The 20,025-nt window shown below is 36.6% G+C and overlaps 1 non-coding gene across 1 annotated transcript; it reads left to right on the top strand.

Annotated features, from left to right (window-relative positions):
* The first annotated feature begins 16,873 nt into the window (after positions 1–16,873).
* On the top strand, positions 16,874–16,947 carry TRNAN-GUU. The gene has a single exon. It is a non-coding gene; the product is annotated as a tRNA-Asn (tRNA).
* The last annotated feature ends 3,078 nt before the right edge of the window (positions 16,948–20,025 follow it).

The raw sequence follows: 20,025 nt of genomic DNA, 5'->3' as shown, positions 1-20,025 counted from the left end.
AAACATGCATACGATGCATTTATGCTTTTAAAACATGCTATTTGAAATATGTACTGATTAACTAAACATGGCATGGCATATAAGCATACAATCATGGCATATCTAAAGCTGAACATGATATCAATCACATGGTATCAATGAAGAACTAAGCTGATACTAAAAACTAAGCTAAGCTAATACTGAACTACTGCTAGGACTGTACTGAATTCACGAACTAATTTGTGAGAGGTTGAAAACCATATACATATAGTAAGTAAAAATACTAAACATGCTGCTGATGGGCCCTGACAACTGTACTTGCTGTGCGCGCATCCCTAACTAGACCCGGGATTGCAAGTTCCGAATTTAGTAGGGTTTACTAGATTAGCTAAACCTAGGGACGACTATGGGAGCCCAACCTAATGGATATCTAATCCAGTACAGTGCCACTGAAAAGTAAAATACTGAAATAGCTAATACTATTTTGCTGAATCTAGGTTATCTGAACCTAGAACTAGGTTGTCTGAACCTAGAACTAGATTGTCTGAACCTAGAGGCGACTGTGGGAGCCCATCCATTTGGACATCTAGTCTCATAAAAGCTGAAATAAAAACTGATCATGCTAATTAACATGTTCTATGGCATTTAACTAAATGCCCACTGTATCATAAGGCTGTGCTAGGCATTTTGTCGAGCATCTGGCGCTCTCTATCTCTCCTCTCGATCGGGGAGACCACCTCTAGGCACCCAGCAGCGTCTAAACCCCTATCTACAGAGGATACACGTGCTCGGCCCATCTAGAGATGCTCACTAATCCCTAAATCTGTGAGAAGAGTTAAAATACGCACTATATGCTGACCAAATTCAATAAACTAATCTAATGCATAAAAGAAAACACACGAGAGCTACTTATATTGCAGGTGAGGGGTTTCTTACCTTGTGTGCTAGATTTCTTACAAATCTAATCGCTAGAAATTCCGGTGGAGACGACTTCTCAACGGTTCGCTCGCGTCCACGTGCTCTACTCGCGGAGGGAAACGTCCTCGTGCTGAAATCGTCGCCGGAAAGTGTCCTTGGGACCCTAGGGATGGAACCCTAGTTCCTCTTGTGGTTGGCGCCGAGAGAAGAGAGGAGGAGAAGGGATCGGGGGAATTAGGGTGAGGGAGGAGAAAAGTCACGTTAACCCAATAACTCTTCACCTATTAATTCCCTATTTATATTAAGGAGTTAATTCGCCCAATACCAATATAAATTTTATTTGTTCCCTTTCCTTTCAGCACGGCCCTGCTGGGTTCAACTGGTTACTAGCATTATCCCCAAGCCATAGGTCTCGGGTTCAATCCCCGCTCAGGCCGTTTTCGTTTTTTAATTATTTTTGCTACTTCCGTTACTCTAAAAATTCCAGAAAAATATCTAAAAATTCTAGAATAATTATAGAATATTTCTAATTTAGCTTTGTGAATTTTCGGGCGTTACACAGACAACACTAATCATGCGTACAGTCTCCTGTATACGAGAAGAAGAAATGCAACTGAAACAAAAACAGGAGAAAACTGTACTAACCAGGATCAAGGTAAAAAGATAACTGTGTCGTCAGACCGAGAGTGTCATAACCCTGTATGCATGTCAATCATATGCATCCAAATAAATGCAGCAAGTAAATGCAGCAAACACAAACAATAAATGCATCATGCATATGATGCCAATGACATGGTCACCCCTGACGCCAGTCAGCCATCTCACACACAATGGTGAGTCCGAGTGGGTAGGGCTGTGACAACCGTGCACTCTGACATCACTGCCCCTGATGAGTGACCGAGTGGACGGGATGCTGTCGGAGTACATACATACTCCTACCCCAAATCATAAATGGGGGAGCGCAATGTTCTCATCTCCCAGTACACGATGACGGGGAGGACTCTCTCGGCTACACGCTGAGTCACACTACCCATGAGCGGACCAACGGAGCAAAAGTCCAACTGACGTGCTACCACGCTGTGCATGCTACCCATGAGCGTCACAACGGAGCACCGAACAGACCAACGGAGCCAAACAGAGCGGAACTGACTGCCGGCTACCACGCTGAGTCACCAGACCAACGGAGCCAAACAGCAGAACTGCCACACACCTGTCTGATATACCACTAACCCATGAGTGGTGGTGTGTACAGATACATGTAACTGGCAATGCCCTCACAATAATGGAGCAGACAACCGCACAGCATGCAATCATGCAAGATGATGCATGACTCTAAACATGGCAATATCATGAATGGCATAGCAAGATCCATACATAAATAAAAGGTGTACCACAAGTCAATGTATCAGATGGAAGGTACACAAATAGATAGGGTATCAAATAAACCCTAGGTCCTGAACATGATATATCATATGGTTGGGTCACTACCGAAAGCATGTATGGTCAGATAAATAATAACATGCAGTGCATAATAAATAAACAAACAACATGTAACAGATCATGTAGTGACCAACCGAATCAAATGGATAACACAATCATTGCTATATGTTAAACACTTTATTATGCATATCAAAAGACATAAGTCAAAGTACCTGCCTCCAATAAAATGGTCCAATCCGGTAATCAGGATACTCGTCGAGATACCGTCTCGAATCAAAGTCCTGCGTCACAATACTTAGTTTAGCTAACTCTATCATGCATCATTAACTAAACTAAGTCCTAAACCATAGATCATTTAGGGTTAACTTCATTAACCCTAATTACACAATTAAATAAATTTCCAAACTAGGTTAACAATTATTGCTAACCTAACTAGCAATCATCTACAACGAAGATCAAATTTCTCCACAATACCTCAACCACCGTTGCTGTTGCTGCTGAAACAAGGACTACTTGATGGGGTTGCTGCTGGAAATCTAGAACAAACCACAGCACACTACACAAGTCGGACACTTCACTGCTCAAAACAACAAAAAGGATCAAGCAGTCACCACACAAGAATCAAGTACCCAATTCACTAATTAGGGCAACTCCCTTACCTCTAAGATCACCACTCTGCTGTAAAGAAGAGAGGGGCACCGGCAGTGGTGAACTAGGGCACAGCAGCAACACAGAGAGAAGAAATCCACCGACTGGTCCAAGCAAGGCCAAGAACTGAGATCATTAACACAGATCAAGCCATAACCCAAATTCCACACCTCACAACTTACCTCCAAAACCAACTAAGGCTCGGCTGTACCTGATGGTCGGCGACAGTGAGGGGAAGAGACGTCGGCGCTCAGTGGCTGGCACAGAGGAGGAAACAGTGATGGTGAACAGCACACAGAGGAGTCGGCCGGAGAACTAGGGTTGAGATGGCGATGTGCGGCTCGAAAGCTAGGGCTCGGCGGTGATTCAGGGATCTCGGTGGTAAGGAGGTGACGAGGCCAGAGGAAAGGAGAGCACTGCAGGAGATCGGCACTAGGGCACAGGGTGGGCGGCGATGGCCAGCGCTGCTTCGGTCTAGTGAAGCCAGCAACAAGGGATAGGCGGTGTCGTACGAGCACAAGCACAGAGAGAAGAAACACAAAGAGAAGAAGGCGTCGGCTTCTCCCTTGGTCCGGGCTTATGCATGAGTGGGAGAGGCGGTTGGTGCTCCGGTAGTTAAGGCTCAGAGAGGGTGCGGCGGCGTCGGGGAGAAAAGGGAAGAAATGCGGGGATGGCTCGGGTTCGGCGAGATGAGGAAATAAAAAAAATAAAAAGAATTAAAAGAAAAGGAAATGTAAATATAAACATTTCCTCGCTTAAACGGGTCGCCTAAACAGGCTTTCTCGAGCCCCATTTTTATCCCCGTTAACTCGTCCATACGAGCTCCGGAAAAATCCCGAAAAATTTTCAAAAATTTCGGAAAATTCCCTTATTAATATTCGCCTATTTTCGGTATTTTACACCATCCTTCTCGTCCGCTGCATATTCCGCTCGACTTCTTATATTCCTAAGTCCCTACATATTTATACATTAGGTATAAGAAATATAAAGTTTAACTTAACCTGATTGATCACATCAACTCACCTGGGGTACTTACAATCTCCCCCTTTTTTATGTGTATCAACACAAATTAAGTTAGGGTAAAGAAAATAAAAAAATAAGTAGTTGTTGCAAGTTAATACAATAATTTAGAAATTATAACAAGTAAATAAATATCTCAAAATTTTTACCTAAAATTCATACCTCCCTGAAACTTAATCTCTAATTTCTCTCCCTTTGATCACATAAAAAAAAATAAAAAAATATATAACAAAAATAGTTAGAAAAATAGTAAAGCTTTTTTCTATGGATGTAAGATAGAACAATCAGTTATATATCATTTTATGAAAATTAAAATAAAAAATTAATTTTTAACCAATTAATCAGCTATTTTGAAAAAATAATTTAAAAATTAATTCAATGTGTCAAAAAATCTTAAACTTTTTGTTAATGATAATCATAATAATTTAAAATCATGATAAATATTTTAAGTAAAACATATTTTTATTTTAACCATAAAAAAATATTTAAAATAGATAGAGTTTTTTAAAATAAAATTTAAAAATAGTTTTCCATGTCTAAAAGTCTAGCTTATTTTTCTCAATATTTAAAATACAATGGTAATCCTCGAAAAATCAAAATTTTCAAAATTAATCTCGAAAGGAATTTTAAATTTTAAATTATATATTTCAATCAAAAATTTAGAAAAACTTATAGAATCTTTGAAAAATCTCAAAAAATTTTATACTAACAGAATATTTATTTGTGCAACACAAAAACAATTTTCAACAAAAAAAAATATGAACAATAGGTATAAGAACTAATAAATTTTGTAAATAAAATTAAAGCATGCATAAAAATTTATTTAAACTAACCATGATTTAGGAATCCAAAATACCTTCTTACCTATTGGATTAACAAGATAATATTTTAGAATATTTTTACATGTTACTTTTCTAATCTGACCCTTGTGATATCTAAATTATCAATTAAGCCCCCCATTATTTCTTAAATTTGAGATTGGCAAAAAATTCGAACATGCATCATTCTTTTTTAGTAATTCTATTTATTCTTTGAACGTTGAATTTTCCATTTTTCAATTTTTTAAAACTTTCTATCAAACATGTATAATCTTTTTTTAGATATTTAGATCTAGTTTTACACAAAGATCTATTTAGCATTTTAATACACTCACACAGTTGACCTGGGGAAGCCTACTTACCTAACTTACTATGTTGTACTCGTCGGTAGACGCTCCCCCTTCATCAAGGCGCTCCTCGGAAGTGGTTTCATCTTTGGTAAGTATTCAACTATTAGTGTTGTGTTGGTGATCTACTCGGTCTTGGATTCCTCTGAAGTGATGTCCATCGAAGAGTTAGATGACGAAGCGATGTCCATCAAAGTCAGATTATTCTTTTCTTAATTCTTCGTGGAGTTCCAAGAGTTTTTACCAAAGTTCTTTTGTATATTTGTAGGCACTAAATCTATCAAGTTCTTAAGCAGGTAACACACTCAAAAGATGAAACTTGGTCTTACCATTTGCCATAAATTCTTCCTGTTGCTTGTTAGTCCAATAATTTTCTTCAAGTTCTTTTCCATCTTTACTTTTGGGCACTTTAAAACCAAATTTAATTGTTAATAAAATATTAAAGTCAGTTTTGAAAAATATTTCCATGCATCTCTTCCAAAATACGAACTCCCCCCCCCCTGAACGTTGGTGGATATATGTTAGATTCGACCGTCTTTCTTTTGTTTTAGTTGGCGGTTAGTCGTTCTAAAGCGAGTCTTACTCTGATACCAATTGTTGGTCCCGGTGCGTCGGGTGGGTGTATTACCTTGAAATAAATTCAACACTTTATTTTTCTTTTTGAATTTAGCAAAGACATACAAATATTAGTTCATCAAAATAAACATAAAAGAAAGTAAGAGATAAGAATATTTTGCTTGGTTATAACTGGGAGGTTGTTAGTACAAGAATTTAAAAGATCCACTAAAAATTTCCTTGTGACGGAGTAGGCTCTTACGAAAATTATTTACAGAAAATAGAAAACAATAAATAATAAAAGCAAGTGTTTCATTTTTGTGTTGTTCAGAATGAAGAGGACTAGAGTTCTATTTATAGTCTACTGGTCAAATATGTCTGTTGGCTGATGTGGTAGCTCCGGGGGCTTGGAATGGTCCGGATGCCGCTAGTGGTGCATTCTATGTTCTTCACAATGACTCTTTAATGGCTACAAGATAAAATTCTACCCTCGCCCCGGTGCCTGGACTGGTCCGTGCGCCTGGAGTGTTGCTGATGTGGACTTCAACGTCATCCTTACAACAACGGCTCACCGAGGCTCCTTGGTCTGCTGTACCAGGGTGGTCCAAAAGCCCATACCCTATCTGAGCACTTGGAGTTTAGGCGCCTGGACTTGGTCCAAGCGCCTAGACAAGTCAACACAGAGTTAACTTGTATAACTTCTGCTCTGGTCGCTTGGGTAATTCTTCAACCATCCAGAGTTGAGCTCACCCGAACCTAACTCTGGCCTTCTCTCCTCAAACATTCTTACACTCTGGCTTCTCGTCCCTCGGAAGCACTAGGCATGTCTTTCTCGCTCCACTGGTGTACTCTTCTGTAACTTCCCATCCTTCGAATGCACCGAGTCCGTTGACTCCCTTTCCGTGCCATCCTTCTCATCCGTTGCGTCTTCCGCTAGAATTCTTATGTTCCTAAATCCCTGCACACTTAAACACAAGGTATCAAAAACATAAAGTCTAACTTAACCTAGTTGATCATATTGAAACTCACCTGGGGTACTTATATTGCCTAGCTCCACTAGGACTTCCTTTGCCTAGCTTCTCTAGGACTTCCATTGTGTAGTTCCAAGTAGGTCTTCCACTGCCTAGCCCCGCTAGAACTTCCTTTGCATATTTTCCAACTAGATCTTCCACTATCTAATCCCGCTAGGACTTTCATTGTCTAGTTCCCAACTAGATCTTTCATCGCCTAGCCCCACTAGGACTTTCTATTGTCTAACCTCCAGTTAGAACTTTCTAGTCAAGTATTTTATCCTCCATTGACCTATTTGACTTCTCTCTCATATATTGTAAAACATCGAAACTTGAGTCAATCCAAGCTTAGTTAACTTGGTCAATCTTAACCCAAGAATAAGTATACCAATAATCTCTTCCTTTTTGATGTTTGATAATATATTTAAGTTAGGCTAATACATTAGCCCAACTCCCATCTTCATCCCATGTTAAAGCATAAATGAGGGTTTCCTAACTTAAATCCTATATTCTCTCCCTTTGACACACATCAAAAAATCTTCTCTCAAGTTTTATCTAACCATGACAATGAAGGTTCTCTACCGTCCATATTTCCAAATACTCAACCTTAAGCATTTCTAAAAATTCCTCTTATCATAATGAAGGTTCCCAACCTTCCATTGTTTTCAATGCACAACTTTGAGCATACATCCATCATCCTTCTATAGATCTCCTTTCTTATCCAAATCATGCCTTTAAGAAGAAACCCCCCCTCAAAGGCATGCTCCAACTTTTATCATTGCACCAACAATGATTAAGAGTTCTTAAATCTTTAGAATCCCAAAATTAAAGTCGCGAGGTTAAAAATTCAATCTTGAATCTAAACCTTCTCTTTAACTCCACATTAATCCCCTTTAATTATTCTTTTCTCATTTTCATCAATAAAATATCCTCAAATACTTGTCCAAATATTTCATAGGATTAGGAATAGTTAAATAAGCTAAATATAACTTAATTAACTAAAATAAACTCATTTCAACCAAAATCAGTCACAACTAATCGAATGATTTCAGTTAACAATCGATTTTGGCCTGTTCTAATCGATTAGTGTTGAATACAAATCGATTCCACAAGTTTTTGTACTCATGGAAATTCATCACCAATCGATTGAACCAATCTATTGGTGTGTAGCAATCGATTAACCCAATCGATTGCTATATTTGACATGCGTCGATCTAGGAAGGGGAAGAGGGAGATGAGGCTGAGAGAGATGGCCAGTGGCAAGGAGGAAAGTGGTGGCGGCGTTGCGACGGTATACGGTGGACGACACGATATAGGTTTAGGTTTGGAGGGAAGAGTGAAGTGTTGCAAATTTTGACTAAGTATTAGTGAAAAAGTTATATTATTTTATTTTGGTTCATAGACATCGGGTTTCAAAAAACCGATATTAAAATCAGTGTCTATTAACGAAAAAAAGGCGTTCATAGACATCGCCTAAAAACCCGATGTCTATGAGCGAAAATCTGCGCTCATAGACACCGGTTTTTGGAAACACCGGTGTAAAATACTCAAAGACATCGATTTTTGCTTAAAACCGTTGTTGTTCTACCGATGTCTATGAGGGTTTTTGTTGTAGTGGGCATTTCTGATTTCAATTTCAGACCAAAATTCATAAATTCATAAATAATTCTATGATTTTATAAAAATCATAAAATTTCATGTAGACATTATTTATATTATATACTATCAGGAAAAAATAATTTTTTTATAAAAATATACATTATTTTAAAAGAATGATATAAAATTAGAAATCATTTAAAACTTCAATGTTTCACCTTAACTTTGTATCTAACTAATCATTGGTGATTTCTATCAAAATGATTTTAAAATTATTTTCAAAAATAATTTTCAACTACGATCTTTAGGCTTAATGAACATAACTTACATATTAGCTTTCCTCATTATTGGACTTCACAAAATCTATATGTTTTGATAAAATTTAAAACTCAAATAGATGCATTAAATTAACATATGTGTTGTGTTCATCCTTCTAACATCTTACTTCTATCTAATATGTCTCAATACACATACAAGTCATCTTATGATCCTATGAGATGTAAAAATTAGTTTTCCCTAAATTAAGAGATCATGTATTTATATCTAGACATTTTAACTTTGATCATCCTGCCTGGGATGTTAATTAATGTCATTGTCCTTAATTATAAAGAATTCAAAGTTTATGCATGTAAATGAGTATGCCATATATCAAATGAACAACTTTTCAAAAGGAAATTTATCATATTCAAATGATACATGTATGACATGACATGTAACATTTTCATAATAATATGAATGTAACTGATGTCATGGCATGTGATAGGGCACACAAAACATGACAATTTTAGCACAAAATTCAATACTAACCATTATACCAAATTAATATTTTGATATAGATGGCCTTAGCCCCCTAGAAAGTGTCAAAATCCTAACTTGGCATACAATTTGTGTTAATTTGATTAATCTCAAATCCTCAAGTTCTTATTAGCATATTTCAAACTCTTCAAAAGTAAAAGTCAACTTCTCATTTTCAAGATATCACAATATCTTGAAAATACCCTAAAATGCTAATTTCACTATGATTGGATTAACTACTCTACCAAATAAAGTTGACACACTCTAAACCCATTTAGTATGAAGAGAACACACTCTTAGGAACTCAAAATTTATTGGTGCTTCTTGGGCGTACTAGGTACTCACTAAGGATAACTTCTCTAAATACCTTCCTAATAACTTTTATAGACTTCTTAGAAACCTTAGTCATGCTAGTCTCCTCAAAGTCAACTCTAGGGATAACTTCCCTTATAATCTTGATTTGACTCCTAGACCTAGAGTTACTTCCATAGTTATATGGAAGTCTATGATGTGATGGCACATTCTCCTTGGCTTTAGATTTGTATCCCAAACCTTTCTTACCATTGAATGACTCTTGTCTTCTTAAACCTAGGTTTTGCTTCTTGGACCCTTTGACATTATTTGTCATTTTCTCTAGGGTCTTCTCTAATTTTTCAAATCTTGATCTCAAAACTTAATTCTCAATTCTTAAATTTCCAAATTTTGATTTTTCTTTATTGCCTTTGACATTTTTCTTTTTAGGTACATATTTAAATTGTTTTGAGATCTTGTATAAATCATTTTCTACCTTCCTATCCGTAGATAAGGTTGTTCTAGCATGGTATTCTTTATAATTCTCCTTAGGATTATCATGCTTCTTATTTTCATGATAACAAGCTCTAAAATCATAAAAATGTAAATCTAGCATGCTTTTTATCATGGAATAAAGAAGTATCATTAGCTAATAGTACCTTAGCTTTGTTCTTAGAAGCTCCTCCTTGATTTGAGCTTCCTCCTTTGTTCTTAGTCAGAATCCTCCTCCTTGGACATTGATTCTAATAATGTCTCTTTAAAACAAGAGAAATACACAATGTGCTCCTTGCCCTTTCGTATCTTGGGGCCAACCTCTTTTGACTTCTCCTTCATCTTGGGTGTCACTTTACCATCCTTCCTTATTAATCTTGGACACTTGCTCTTATAGTGTCCATTCTCCCTACACTCAAAATATATGATATGATTTTTATTTTTACAAATGGAAATAGTTATACCTTTATGATTTGTAGAGGTGGCACATGCTCCTTCATTGATTCCAGATGTAGACACTTCTTCTTATTCTGGTGTCAATGAACTAAGCTCCCCCTCAATCCTTGAAATGGATGCATTTTGGATTGCATCCTTGGATGTTGAGTATCTCTCAACCTCTAAAATCTCTTACTCTTGATCCAATGAGTTTCCCTCTTTCAATTTGGCTTCATTTTGCATTAAGGTAGGATGTTCATGAACCTTTGGATCTTTTGACTTGCTCTTTGGTCCATTTGTTTTTTCCAAGAGGTTCTCCCTTTTTTTCTTTGGGAGCTTCAAATCATTCCATGAGAGCAAATCACTGTTCTATGTCCATCATTAAGAAATTCTCCAATCTTGATTTCCAAAGATAGAAGCTTCCTATTGTTGGTACCCCAAGGTAGTTTTGATGTGATCAAACAAGTTAGGTTAGGTCCTATTGTGTTTAACCCTGTGTCTAAGTGTGCAGGAACTTAGGAGCACAGGATGTCGAGTAAAAGATGCAACTAGCGAGAAGGACAGCACGGGAGAGAGCCGATGGGCTCGGTGCGTCTAAGGGACGAGGTGCTGTGGAAGAGTACACTAGCGGACAAGAAGGGAGCGTGCAGTGTTTCCCAGGGACGAGAAGCTAGGAGCGGAAGATTGCTCGAGGAGCAAAAGATGCAGCTAGCGAGAAGGCTAGTACGGGAGAGAGTCGACGGGCTCGGTGCGTCCAAGGGACGAAAAGCTGTGGATGAGTATGCCGGTGTACGAGAAGGAAACACACGGTGATTCCGACGGACAAGAAGTCGGAGCAGAAGTTTGCTCGAGAAGGCCGAAAGTTGGGTTCAGGTGAGCCCTATTCCGGATGGCCAAAATCACCCAAGTGAGTGGAGCCAGAATGGAAGACCTGGATCTAAGAAAGCGGAGTTGAAGCTGGAGGCCCAGAGAAAAAGTCAACCAAAGGTTGATTTTCACCTTCGGGGCGCCCGAAACCCGAATTTTATTCATAGTGACGTGGCATTGGGACGTTGCATTGGGGCTAGATTTCTATCCCATTCCAGGTGCTTGAAACCATTACAGGTGCCTGGAACCCTTCCAGGTGCCTCGAGCAAGGCTATATAAATAGCCCTGCTCTTAGAAGCTAAGTCCAACTAGAAATATTTAAACAACACTTATGCGCTTTTACTTTTTTGTTTAGTTTCGTCTTTCTGTGTGTTCATTGTTGTAAAGAGGTTTCTCCACCTGAAGGAGATTTTTAGTGCACTTTAACTTTCTTGGATTAACAACCTCCCCAGTTGTAACTAAGTAAATTCTTGGTGCCTCTTTTCTTTTAGTTTCTTTATTATTCTTTTATGCAAGTGTTATTTTAATCAAGTTATTTGTCCGAGAAAGGTTGTGTTTGCTTGATTTGTGCAGGGGCTATTCACCCCCCCCCCCTCCCCCTCCCCCTCCCCCTCTACCCAGCCACCAAGCGTCCTAACAAGTAGAGCTAGGATGCTTCAGGAGGACTAACCACCGATCGAAGCACCGAATCGATGGTCGGAGCTAGCATCTACCCACTAGTATTTGAGGGGGAGTTCGCGTTTTGGAAGCGACGAATGGAGGTATTTCTTAAAATAGATTTTAATGTTTTATTAATAATGAAATATGGTTATGAAGCACTAAATAATACAAATGGAGAAGAAATCAAAAAACACCTCTGGACCAAAAAGCAGCGCGACGACTTTACGTCAAACGATAAGGCTGAATATCATCTAATAAACGTACTACCAATGGAGGATCTCAACAAAATCAGCAACTACCAAACTGTGAAAGAACTTTGGGAAAAGTTCTTGAAGCTCTATGAAGAACCAATTGAAGCCGAATCCAACTCCTCGATGGACACTGAGTCGTCGTCAAAAGAATCTGAAACCGAAGAAATTGTCAGGACGACCCTTATAGCCGAATTCCTTCCTGAAGATATAGAAAGATCATCCCAGATGAGCATCAATGAAGGGGGAGAGTCTTCAGAGGAAAGTAACTCTATAGGGAAAGCATCAAAAGTCGACAAGGTAAGTCAGATACGGTCTCTACCTCCTAACCAAATGTTTAAACTTATAAAAATATTGTTGAAACATACTCTCAAACTAGAAATTGAAAATAAAAAATTATTAACAAAGAATAATGAGTTAAAAGGAACTCTTGCAATAGCTTGTCGATTAGAGAATTTCGACAAACTAAAAATAGAAAATAAAATGTTAAAGGAACAAATACAAATTTTAAAAGTTTTTGCATGTTCAAAATTCTCTGCTTAAAATTTTAGAAATTATAATAGATTAAATTGGAAATTTAAATATCATAATGGACAGATTAGAGATTTGTCAAGAAAGCATGTTCCTAAAAAATTTCTTGTTAATCCAATAGGAAGAAATCTATTTTGGATTCCAAAATCATGCTTGTATTAATTTTTTTTTTTCAATTGAATTTCTTTAACTACTAAATTCCTTCTGGGTTTAATTACTGTTAGAAATTAATTTGATCCTAATTTTTTTTTAGAAAGAGGAACTCAATATTCATCTATAGAAAATCTCATTTTTTTTTAACACTTGAATTTTGTTATTCAAAAATTTTTTATTTCGCAAGACTTATCCCTGCTAACTAAGAATTTTTTAAAAATTTTTTTTGAGTTATTTATCTAAATACATTTTTTTTAAAATAAATTTTTGAAATCTTGAAAATATATTTTCTCTGTCAAAATGCATGCTCTATTTTTCAGAAAATATTTTAAGATTTCCAAAATTATCTTAAGGCTTTCACTTTCTATTTTTTTTAGAGTATTCTCTTAGGCTTATATTTAAGATTCACAATTTTTTTCCCAAGTCATTTTAACTTGATAAATTGAATTTTTTTAAAAAAAATGAAAAACTTTCTTATTTTTGAAAATTACCCTTAGATTTTTTTTTTGGTACTCCATTTTTTATGTAATCAAAGGGGGAGAAGGGAAGATTAAGTCTAGGGGGAAGTAGCTTAACTTTCACTTCAAATTTTTGCATTTAATTACAAATTATTATCTTTACTTTATGATTGGTTTACCCTAACTTAACTTGGGTTGCTCACATAAAAAAGGGGAGATTATTGGTACCCCCAAGGAAGTTTTGATGTGATCAAACAAGTTAGGTTATGTCCTGTTGTATTTAACCCTATGTCTAAGTGTATAGGAACTTAGGAGGACAGGATGTCAAGCAAAAGATACAGCTAGTGAGAAGGACAACACGGGAGAGAGCCGACAGGCTCGATGCGTCTGAGGGACGAGATGCTGTGGAACTGTACATCGGCGGATGAGAAGGGAGTGTGTGATGTTTCTGATGGACGAGAAGTCAGGAGCGGAAGATTGCTCAAGGATCAAAAGACGCAACTAGCGAGAAGGTCAGCATAGGAGAGAGTCGATGGGCTCAGTGTGTCCGAGGGACGAAAAGCTATGGAAGAGTATTTTGGCGGACGAGAAGGAAGCACGCGGTGATTCCGAAGAACGAGAAGTTGAAGTGAAATCTTGCTTGAGAAGACCAGTAGTTGGGTTCGGATGAGCCTTATTTCGGATGGCCGAAAACACTCAAGCGAGTGGAGCCAGAGGAAAAGACCTGGACCGAAGCAAGTGGAGCTAAAGCTGGAGGCCCGGAGAGAAAGTTAACAAAAGGTTGACTTTCACCTTCTGGCCGCTTGGAACCATTCCGGGCGTCTGAAGCAATCCGAGGAGCCCGAAACCCTTCCGAGCGTCCGAAACCTAAATTTTATCCACAGCGACATGGCATTGGGATGTTGCATTGGAGATAGATTTCTATCCCATTCCAGGCACCTGGAACCCTTCTAGGCACCCCTAGTAGGGCTATATAAAATAGCCCTACTCTCAGAAGCTAAGTACAACTAAAAATATCCAAACAACACTTGTGCGCTTTTAGTTTTCTATTTAGCTTCATCTTTATGTGCGTTCATTGTTGTAAAGATGTTTCTCCGCCTGAAGGAGATTTTTAGTGTGCTTTAACTTCCTTAGATTAACAACCTTCCCGGTTGTAAACAAGTAAATTCTCGATGCCTCTTTTCTTTTAGTTTCTTTATTATTCTTTTATGTAAGTGTTATTTTAATCAAGTTATTTGCCCGAGAAAGGTTGTGTTTGCTTGATTTATGCAAGGGCTATTCACCCCCCTCTAGCTGGCCGCCAAGGGTCCTATCACCTATTCCAAATGATGGAGGTGCTCGGATGTCAAATCCTAATCTATCTTGGAATTCCATTTTCGAACTTGAGCTCCTTTGATGATAAGTATTTGACATTTTGAAATTTAGGGCTCTTCCTCCTCCTCTAGCTCTTTGCTCCTTCTAGTGATTAATCCGGTGAAGAGCAGTCTCACTCTCATACCACTTGTTAGGACACGTATGAGCTAGTGCGGGGGGGGGGGGGGGGGGAGAGGTCAATAGCTCGCTTCACTTCTTCTAACTTAATTTGTAGTAGAAACTTGAAGCGCAACCTCCACAATGCTAACTCTGAGATTTTACTTGGTATCCACCTCCTTGAGGTGACTAATACAAGGGTCCGACTCTCTCTCACAACTTCACTATGAAAACCTCCTTCCTAGAGGCTGAGAAGCCTCATACAAACTCGAGCACAAGAATATAACAAGAAATGAAAGCAAATATAATGAAGACAAACAACTTTATGTGAATATTACTTACTTATTTCTTGAAAATGCCTCTTGATTAGTTAGAAATGTAGTAACACTTCGCTTCAAACTTCTCAAGAAATGACTTCTTCAAATGTCCACGAAAACCCCTTTTTTGGGGTACTTTTGATGCCTTCTAATTGATTGGTCTCATTCCCAATTGATTACCATATCAGCTCAACCATTCAAAACATACAGAACAACTCTTTTTTTGTCTGGCTAATCGATTGGTGAATCATGCCAATTGATTCAGAAGCGTCTAATTGATTGCCCCAATTGATTCAAATGCTTTCCATTCTCGTAAAAATGTTGCCTAATTGATTACCCTAGTCGATTGACATAGCCTCAATTGATTGCCCCAATTAATTACAAAGCTTTCTATTCTCACATGAAAATGCCTGCAATCAATTAGCCCAATCGATTGGTGAAGCCGGAATCCATTGTTCCAATTTATTCCAGCACTTCCTTTGCTCTCGCAAAAACCTTTGCTAATCGATTACCTCAATCAATTGGCACCCAATCGATTGACCAATCGATTCTAAAGCCTACTGTGATTAGTGAAAAACTCTCAATTGTTTATTGATTGCTTTAGGCTAATCAATTACCCAATTATCCAACCCTAACACCTGGAATCTGAGTTTAGAGTTTCTTTGCCAAACATTTGGTCATTCGTGACTCATTAAGACTTCCCATTGACCAAAATCCGGTCAACCTTGACCTGCAGAGCTTTTTTACCAAGTATTCCGTTAACCTTTGACCCACTTAGACTTTTCCCTTTTCAACTTCCCAAGTGTTTGGTCAGCCTTTAACCCAATTAAAATTTCCCATTGCCTAGTTCCGCTAGGACTTCTATTACCTAGTTCCCAACTAGGTGTTCTACTGCCAAGCCCCAGCTCATACTTCCATTGTCTAGTTCCCAACTAGGTCTTCCACTACCCAACCTCATTAGGACTTCCTTTGCCTACTTCCCAACTAGGTATTCGACTGTCTAACCCCATTAGGACTTCCATTGCCTAGTTCCCAATTAAGTCTTCCACTGCTTAACCCCATTAGGACTTTTCGCTATCTAACATCTAGTTAGGACTTTCCAATCAAGTATTTGGTCCTCCTTGGACCTACTTAACTTCTCTCTCACATAGTGTCAAATATTGACACTAAAGCTCAAGTCAATCCGAACTTAGTCAACATGGTCAACTTTGACCCGAAGACAATTTCACCAATAACAATATCAATCAATTGATGGGCGAGATCTGCTAACTCAAAGATGGAAATTAGCTTCGACATAAAAGCTTTGAAAAAGGGATTTTGAGGAGATTTTCAAGGCTAATTCTTGAGGGTTTGAGGATGAACTACTGTTGTATTTTTAAATTAATAAGAGGCAATTCCAAATAATAAGAGCATCTAAAGTCAAGTTCTCTCAAATTGTAAAGTATTTTACTTTTATTTGTATTTGTTTTCTTTATTTTATTTTATATTACTGGTAAACGACAAGTGTGCAAGAGGCTTCTTTACCTTGAGAGGTATTCGAGAAGGAGACTATTTAGTGATGATAAATCGTTAACACTAAACCTTTAAATTAATCATCAGAGCCAAATACCAAGTAAAATTTGAAATAACACAAAATAGCACTGAATGACTTCTTGTTAACATTTTAATTAACTTTGGAAACAATATTTTTTTAATTCATATATAATGAGCAAAAAAAAATATGCAACAAGTATGTTTAAATTCACATTTAAGCATTAAATAGTCATTTTAATTGCGTGATGAAAAAAATTGTTTAATATTAATTAATAAAGCTTAAAATCAACAAGCTGGAATAGCTCAGTTGGTTAGAGCGTGTGGCTGTTAACTACAAGGTCGGAGGTTCAAGCCCTCCTTCTAGCGTTTTTTGCGTTTTCACATAATAACCACATTGGTACATGTTTTATTTTACTCCTCAACTTAAATCAAATTTGAAAATGCCTACTTATTTTTTAATATCTTTCTACTTTACTCAAATTTTTTGTCTTGTTATAAAATACCTCGTCCAAGTCCTCCAAGCGTTATTTCCTATTTTACAAGGTATTGATTATCTCATTTTAAAATTCCTCTTCGAAATTTATTTGACCCCAAAAATTATTACTTCATTTTGGATCTCTCAAAGTCTTAAAATTGATAAACTACAATGTCAGTCTTTAAACTAATCGTTTCAACCTCTCCCCTTTATTTTTATGATCTTAAGCTTATTTTTTACTTAAATGTTTTCTTTTAGATTAAATGATTTTAGTTAGAGAGCTGCTTTTCCCACCCCCGCTGACATCCTCCCCTCCCCGGGACCACCATCAAATTCAATGACATTTACCATTCTACCCTTTTCCTTATTCCTCTCATTCACGTTTCTTTTATTTAATTTTTTTAAGTTTTGTTTTTTTAACTAATTTTAGTTTTTATCAGTTTTATTTTTTAATATTTTTTTTATTATTTATTGAGTGGCAGTGCTTTTCCACCTCCCCGTTTTATTTTGTTTTGTTTTATTTTATTGTTTTTTGTTTTTTTTAATCAGTTTTTTTTATAATTTTAATTCTTTTTAATTTTTTTATTATTACATTTATAATCTTTTATTTATTTTTTAATCGTAGATTTTCGCACTCACTCTCTTTTTTTAGTCTCATCATATTATTTATCTTTATATCATTTTTTTAAGTATTTTCTCGACAAAAAAATCATGATTTTTTTATATTCATAATATGAGATTGAATCTGTTGTCCTCAATTTTCTCTGTCCTCTTATCATACTCGTCGCCTCAAGCTCACTACTGGCGGCCTCTGGTCGTCGTCCCGACCAGAACACCTCAAGCACACTACCGGCGGCCTCTGGTCGTCGCCCCGACCAGAACTATACCCTAGGGGAAGGTGAACCCCCGAGGAGTCGCTATCAGAGCGATCGACGTCGAAATTCGACTGAATTTAAGCAGGGACTCATATCGTCGACAAAGAAAAATTTACTCAAATCCAGCCGAATTTCGGGATTGATCGCGTCGATAGCGACCGTATTCACCTTGCCCCTAGGATATAGTTTTAATCGGGGTGGCGACCGAAGACCGCCGACGGTGCCACCGACGATGGGCTGGGGCAATGAGTGGGACACGGAGACAGGTGATATTGAGATAGAGGATTCGATATCTTATAATTTTTGTTTTTTTTAATAATAAATTTTAGGAATTATTATTTATAAAAAAAATTTGAAAGTAAAATATGGATAAAAAATAAAGAAATGATGAAAAAAATAATAAATAAAATTTATTTTAAAAAATGAAACTAAGGAAGTAAATAAAATTGAAAAAAATAAATGGTAAACTAAAGAAAGTAAATAAAACTGAAAAAAAAAAAAGTAAAATAACTTGTTATTTTGAAAGAAAGGGTAAAAAAGTTATTTAACAAGGGAGAAAGAGGGGGGTGGGCTGTCAAAGGGGGTGGGAAAAGCAATTTACTTTTAGTTATTCAAACACTTCCTCAAATTTGATATAAACTCAATGATAATAACATTAAGAAATTGAAATATGAGGCATGCAATATTTAAAGAAAAAAATTGGGACAACGAACACTACAAAAAATCAGGGATATCGATAAAAATATCCGTCGGAATTCCGTCAATAAATGAATATGCCGATGAAATTCTTAATGTCGAGGGATAATTTGTCGGGAACAAGATTTCCGACGGAATTTAGTATTCCGTTGTTAATATTTTACCGACAGAATACTTTTTCCGTCGATAATGTTGCCAGAATAGTTCTCATAGGCAAAAGTTTGTGATTTCCAGATTACCGACAGAATTCTGATTCTGCCGGTAATTACCAACGGAAAAACCATGTTTTGTTGGTAATTACCTACGGAATATGGTTTTTCCATCGGTAATATATCGAAATACCGATGGAAACAAAGGATTCCGTCGGTGATTAATTTCGATAATCACCAACGGAATCCATATTCCGTCAATATTATGTTGGAAATGAAAAAAAAAAATTACAAGCATCAATATATTTTCACTGCTCAGTCATTTTTACAATTTCCAAATATACAACACCATAACAGACATACATACATCATATATAATCCACACACATAATCCACACGCATAATCCACACATAAAAATACAATCCATACATCCACACATACATCATATAACAATCACATACAAACAAGCACACTTAAAAAATTCACACATACAAACACAATCCATACATCCTAACAATTCATTCTTCTTCATACAATCCATTCATATAAGTACAAATAAACTAACATTTATAATAATAAAAACAATAAATCATCTAAAACAAATAAAACTGAACAATTCTACATAAATCAAAAACAAATTTCCATATATAAATCCAAGTTTACAAAATACATACCGTAATAGAAAGTACTATAAATAATACAACACCAGATAATAAAAGAATCCTGCAAAATGTCAATATCAAATGATCATGTTGATATATAAATAAATATTTTTACATATATATATAACGAATTTTATATATAATAAAATAACACTTGAAAAAAATGAGCATATGATAATATGAAGAGTCAATATGTAAATAGAACCGAACGTGACTCCTGAAACATATAATAATAAAATATTTAGAAATGAGCATATTATAATATCAAAACAGAATAAATATGTTACTACGATCTATGTATGATAAATAAAAAATTAAATTGTAATTGAACATACCTCAAAAAAAGCTAATCATCATCGTCTGATGGATCTTAAGTCTCTTGTGACTCATAACCATGTAATATCTGGGTGAAAGAAGCCACGATCGCCCGCATTGGGGCCATAAGAGCTTCATTACTCTTGTCATGTTTGACTCTCTTCTTCTCCTCACCAGCCCTCCATTGATCCATATCGGCTATTCTCTGATCCATTGATTTCAATTGAGTGCGTAGTTCTTGATTTTTCACGTTTTAAAGACTGCATCTCAC

This window comes from Zingiber officinale, chromosome 9A (assembly GCF_018446385.1).
Source record: "Zingiber officinale cultivar Zhangliang chromosome 9A, Zo_v1.1, whole genome shotgun sequence".
Taxonomy (NCBI): Eukaryota; Viridiplantae; Streptophyta; class Magnoliopsida; order Zingiberales; family Zingiberaceae; genus Zingiber; species Zingiber officinale.
Note: the sequence above shows the minus strand (reverse complement) of the source record. Positions and strands in the feature narration are given on the sequence as shown.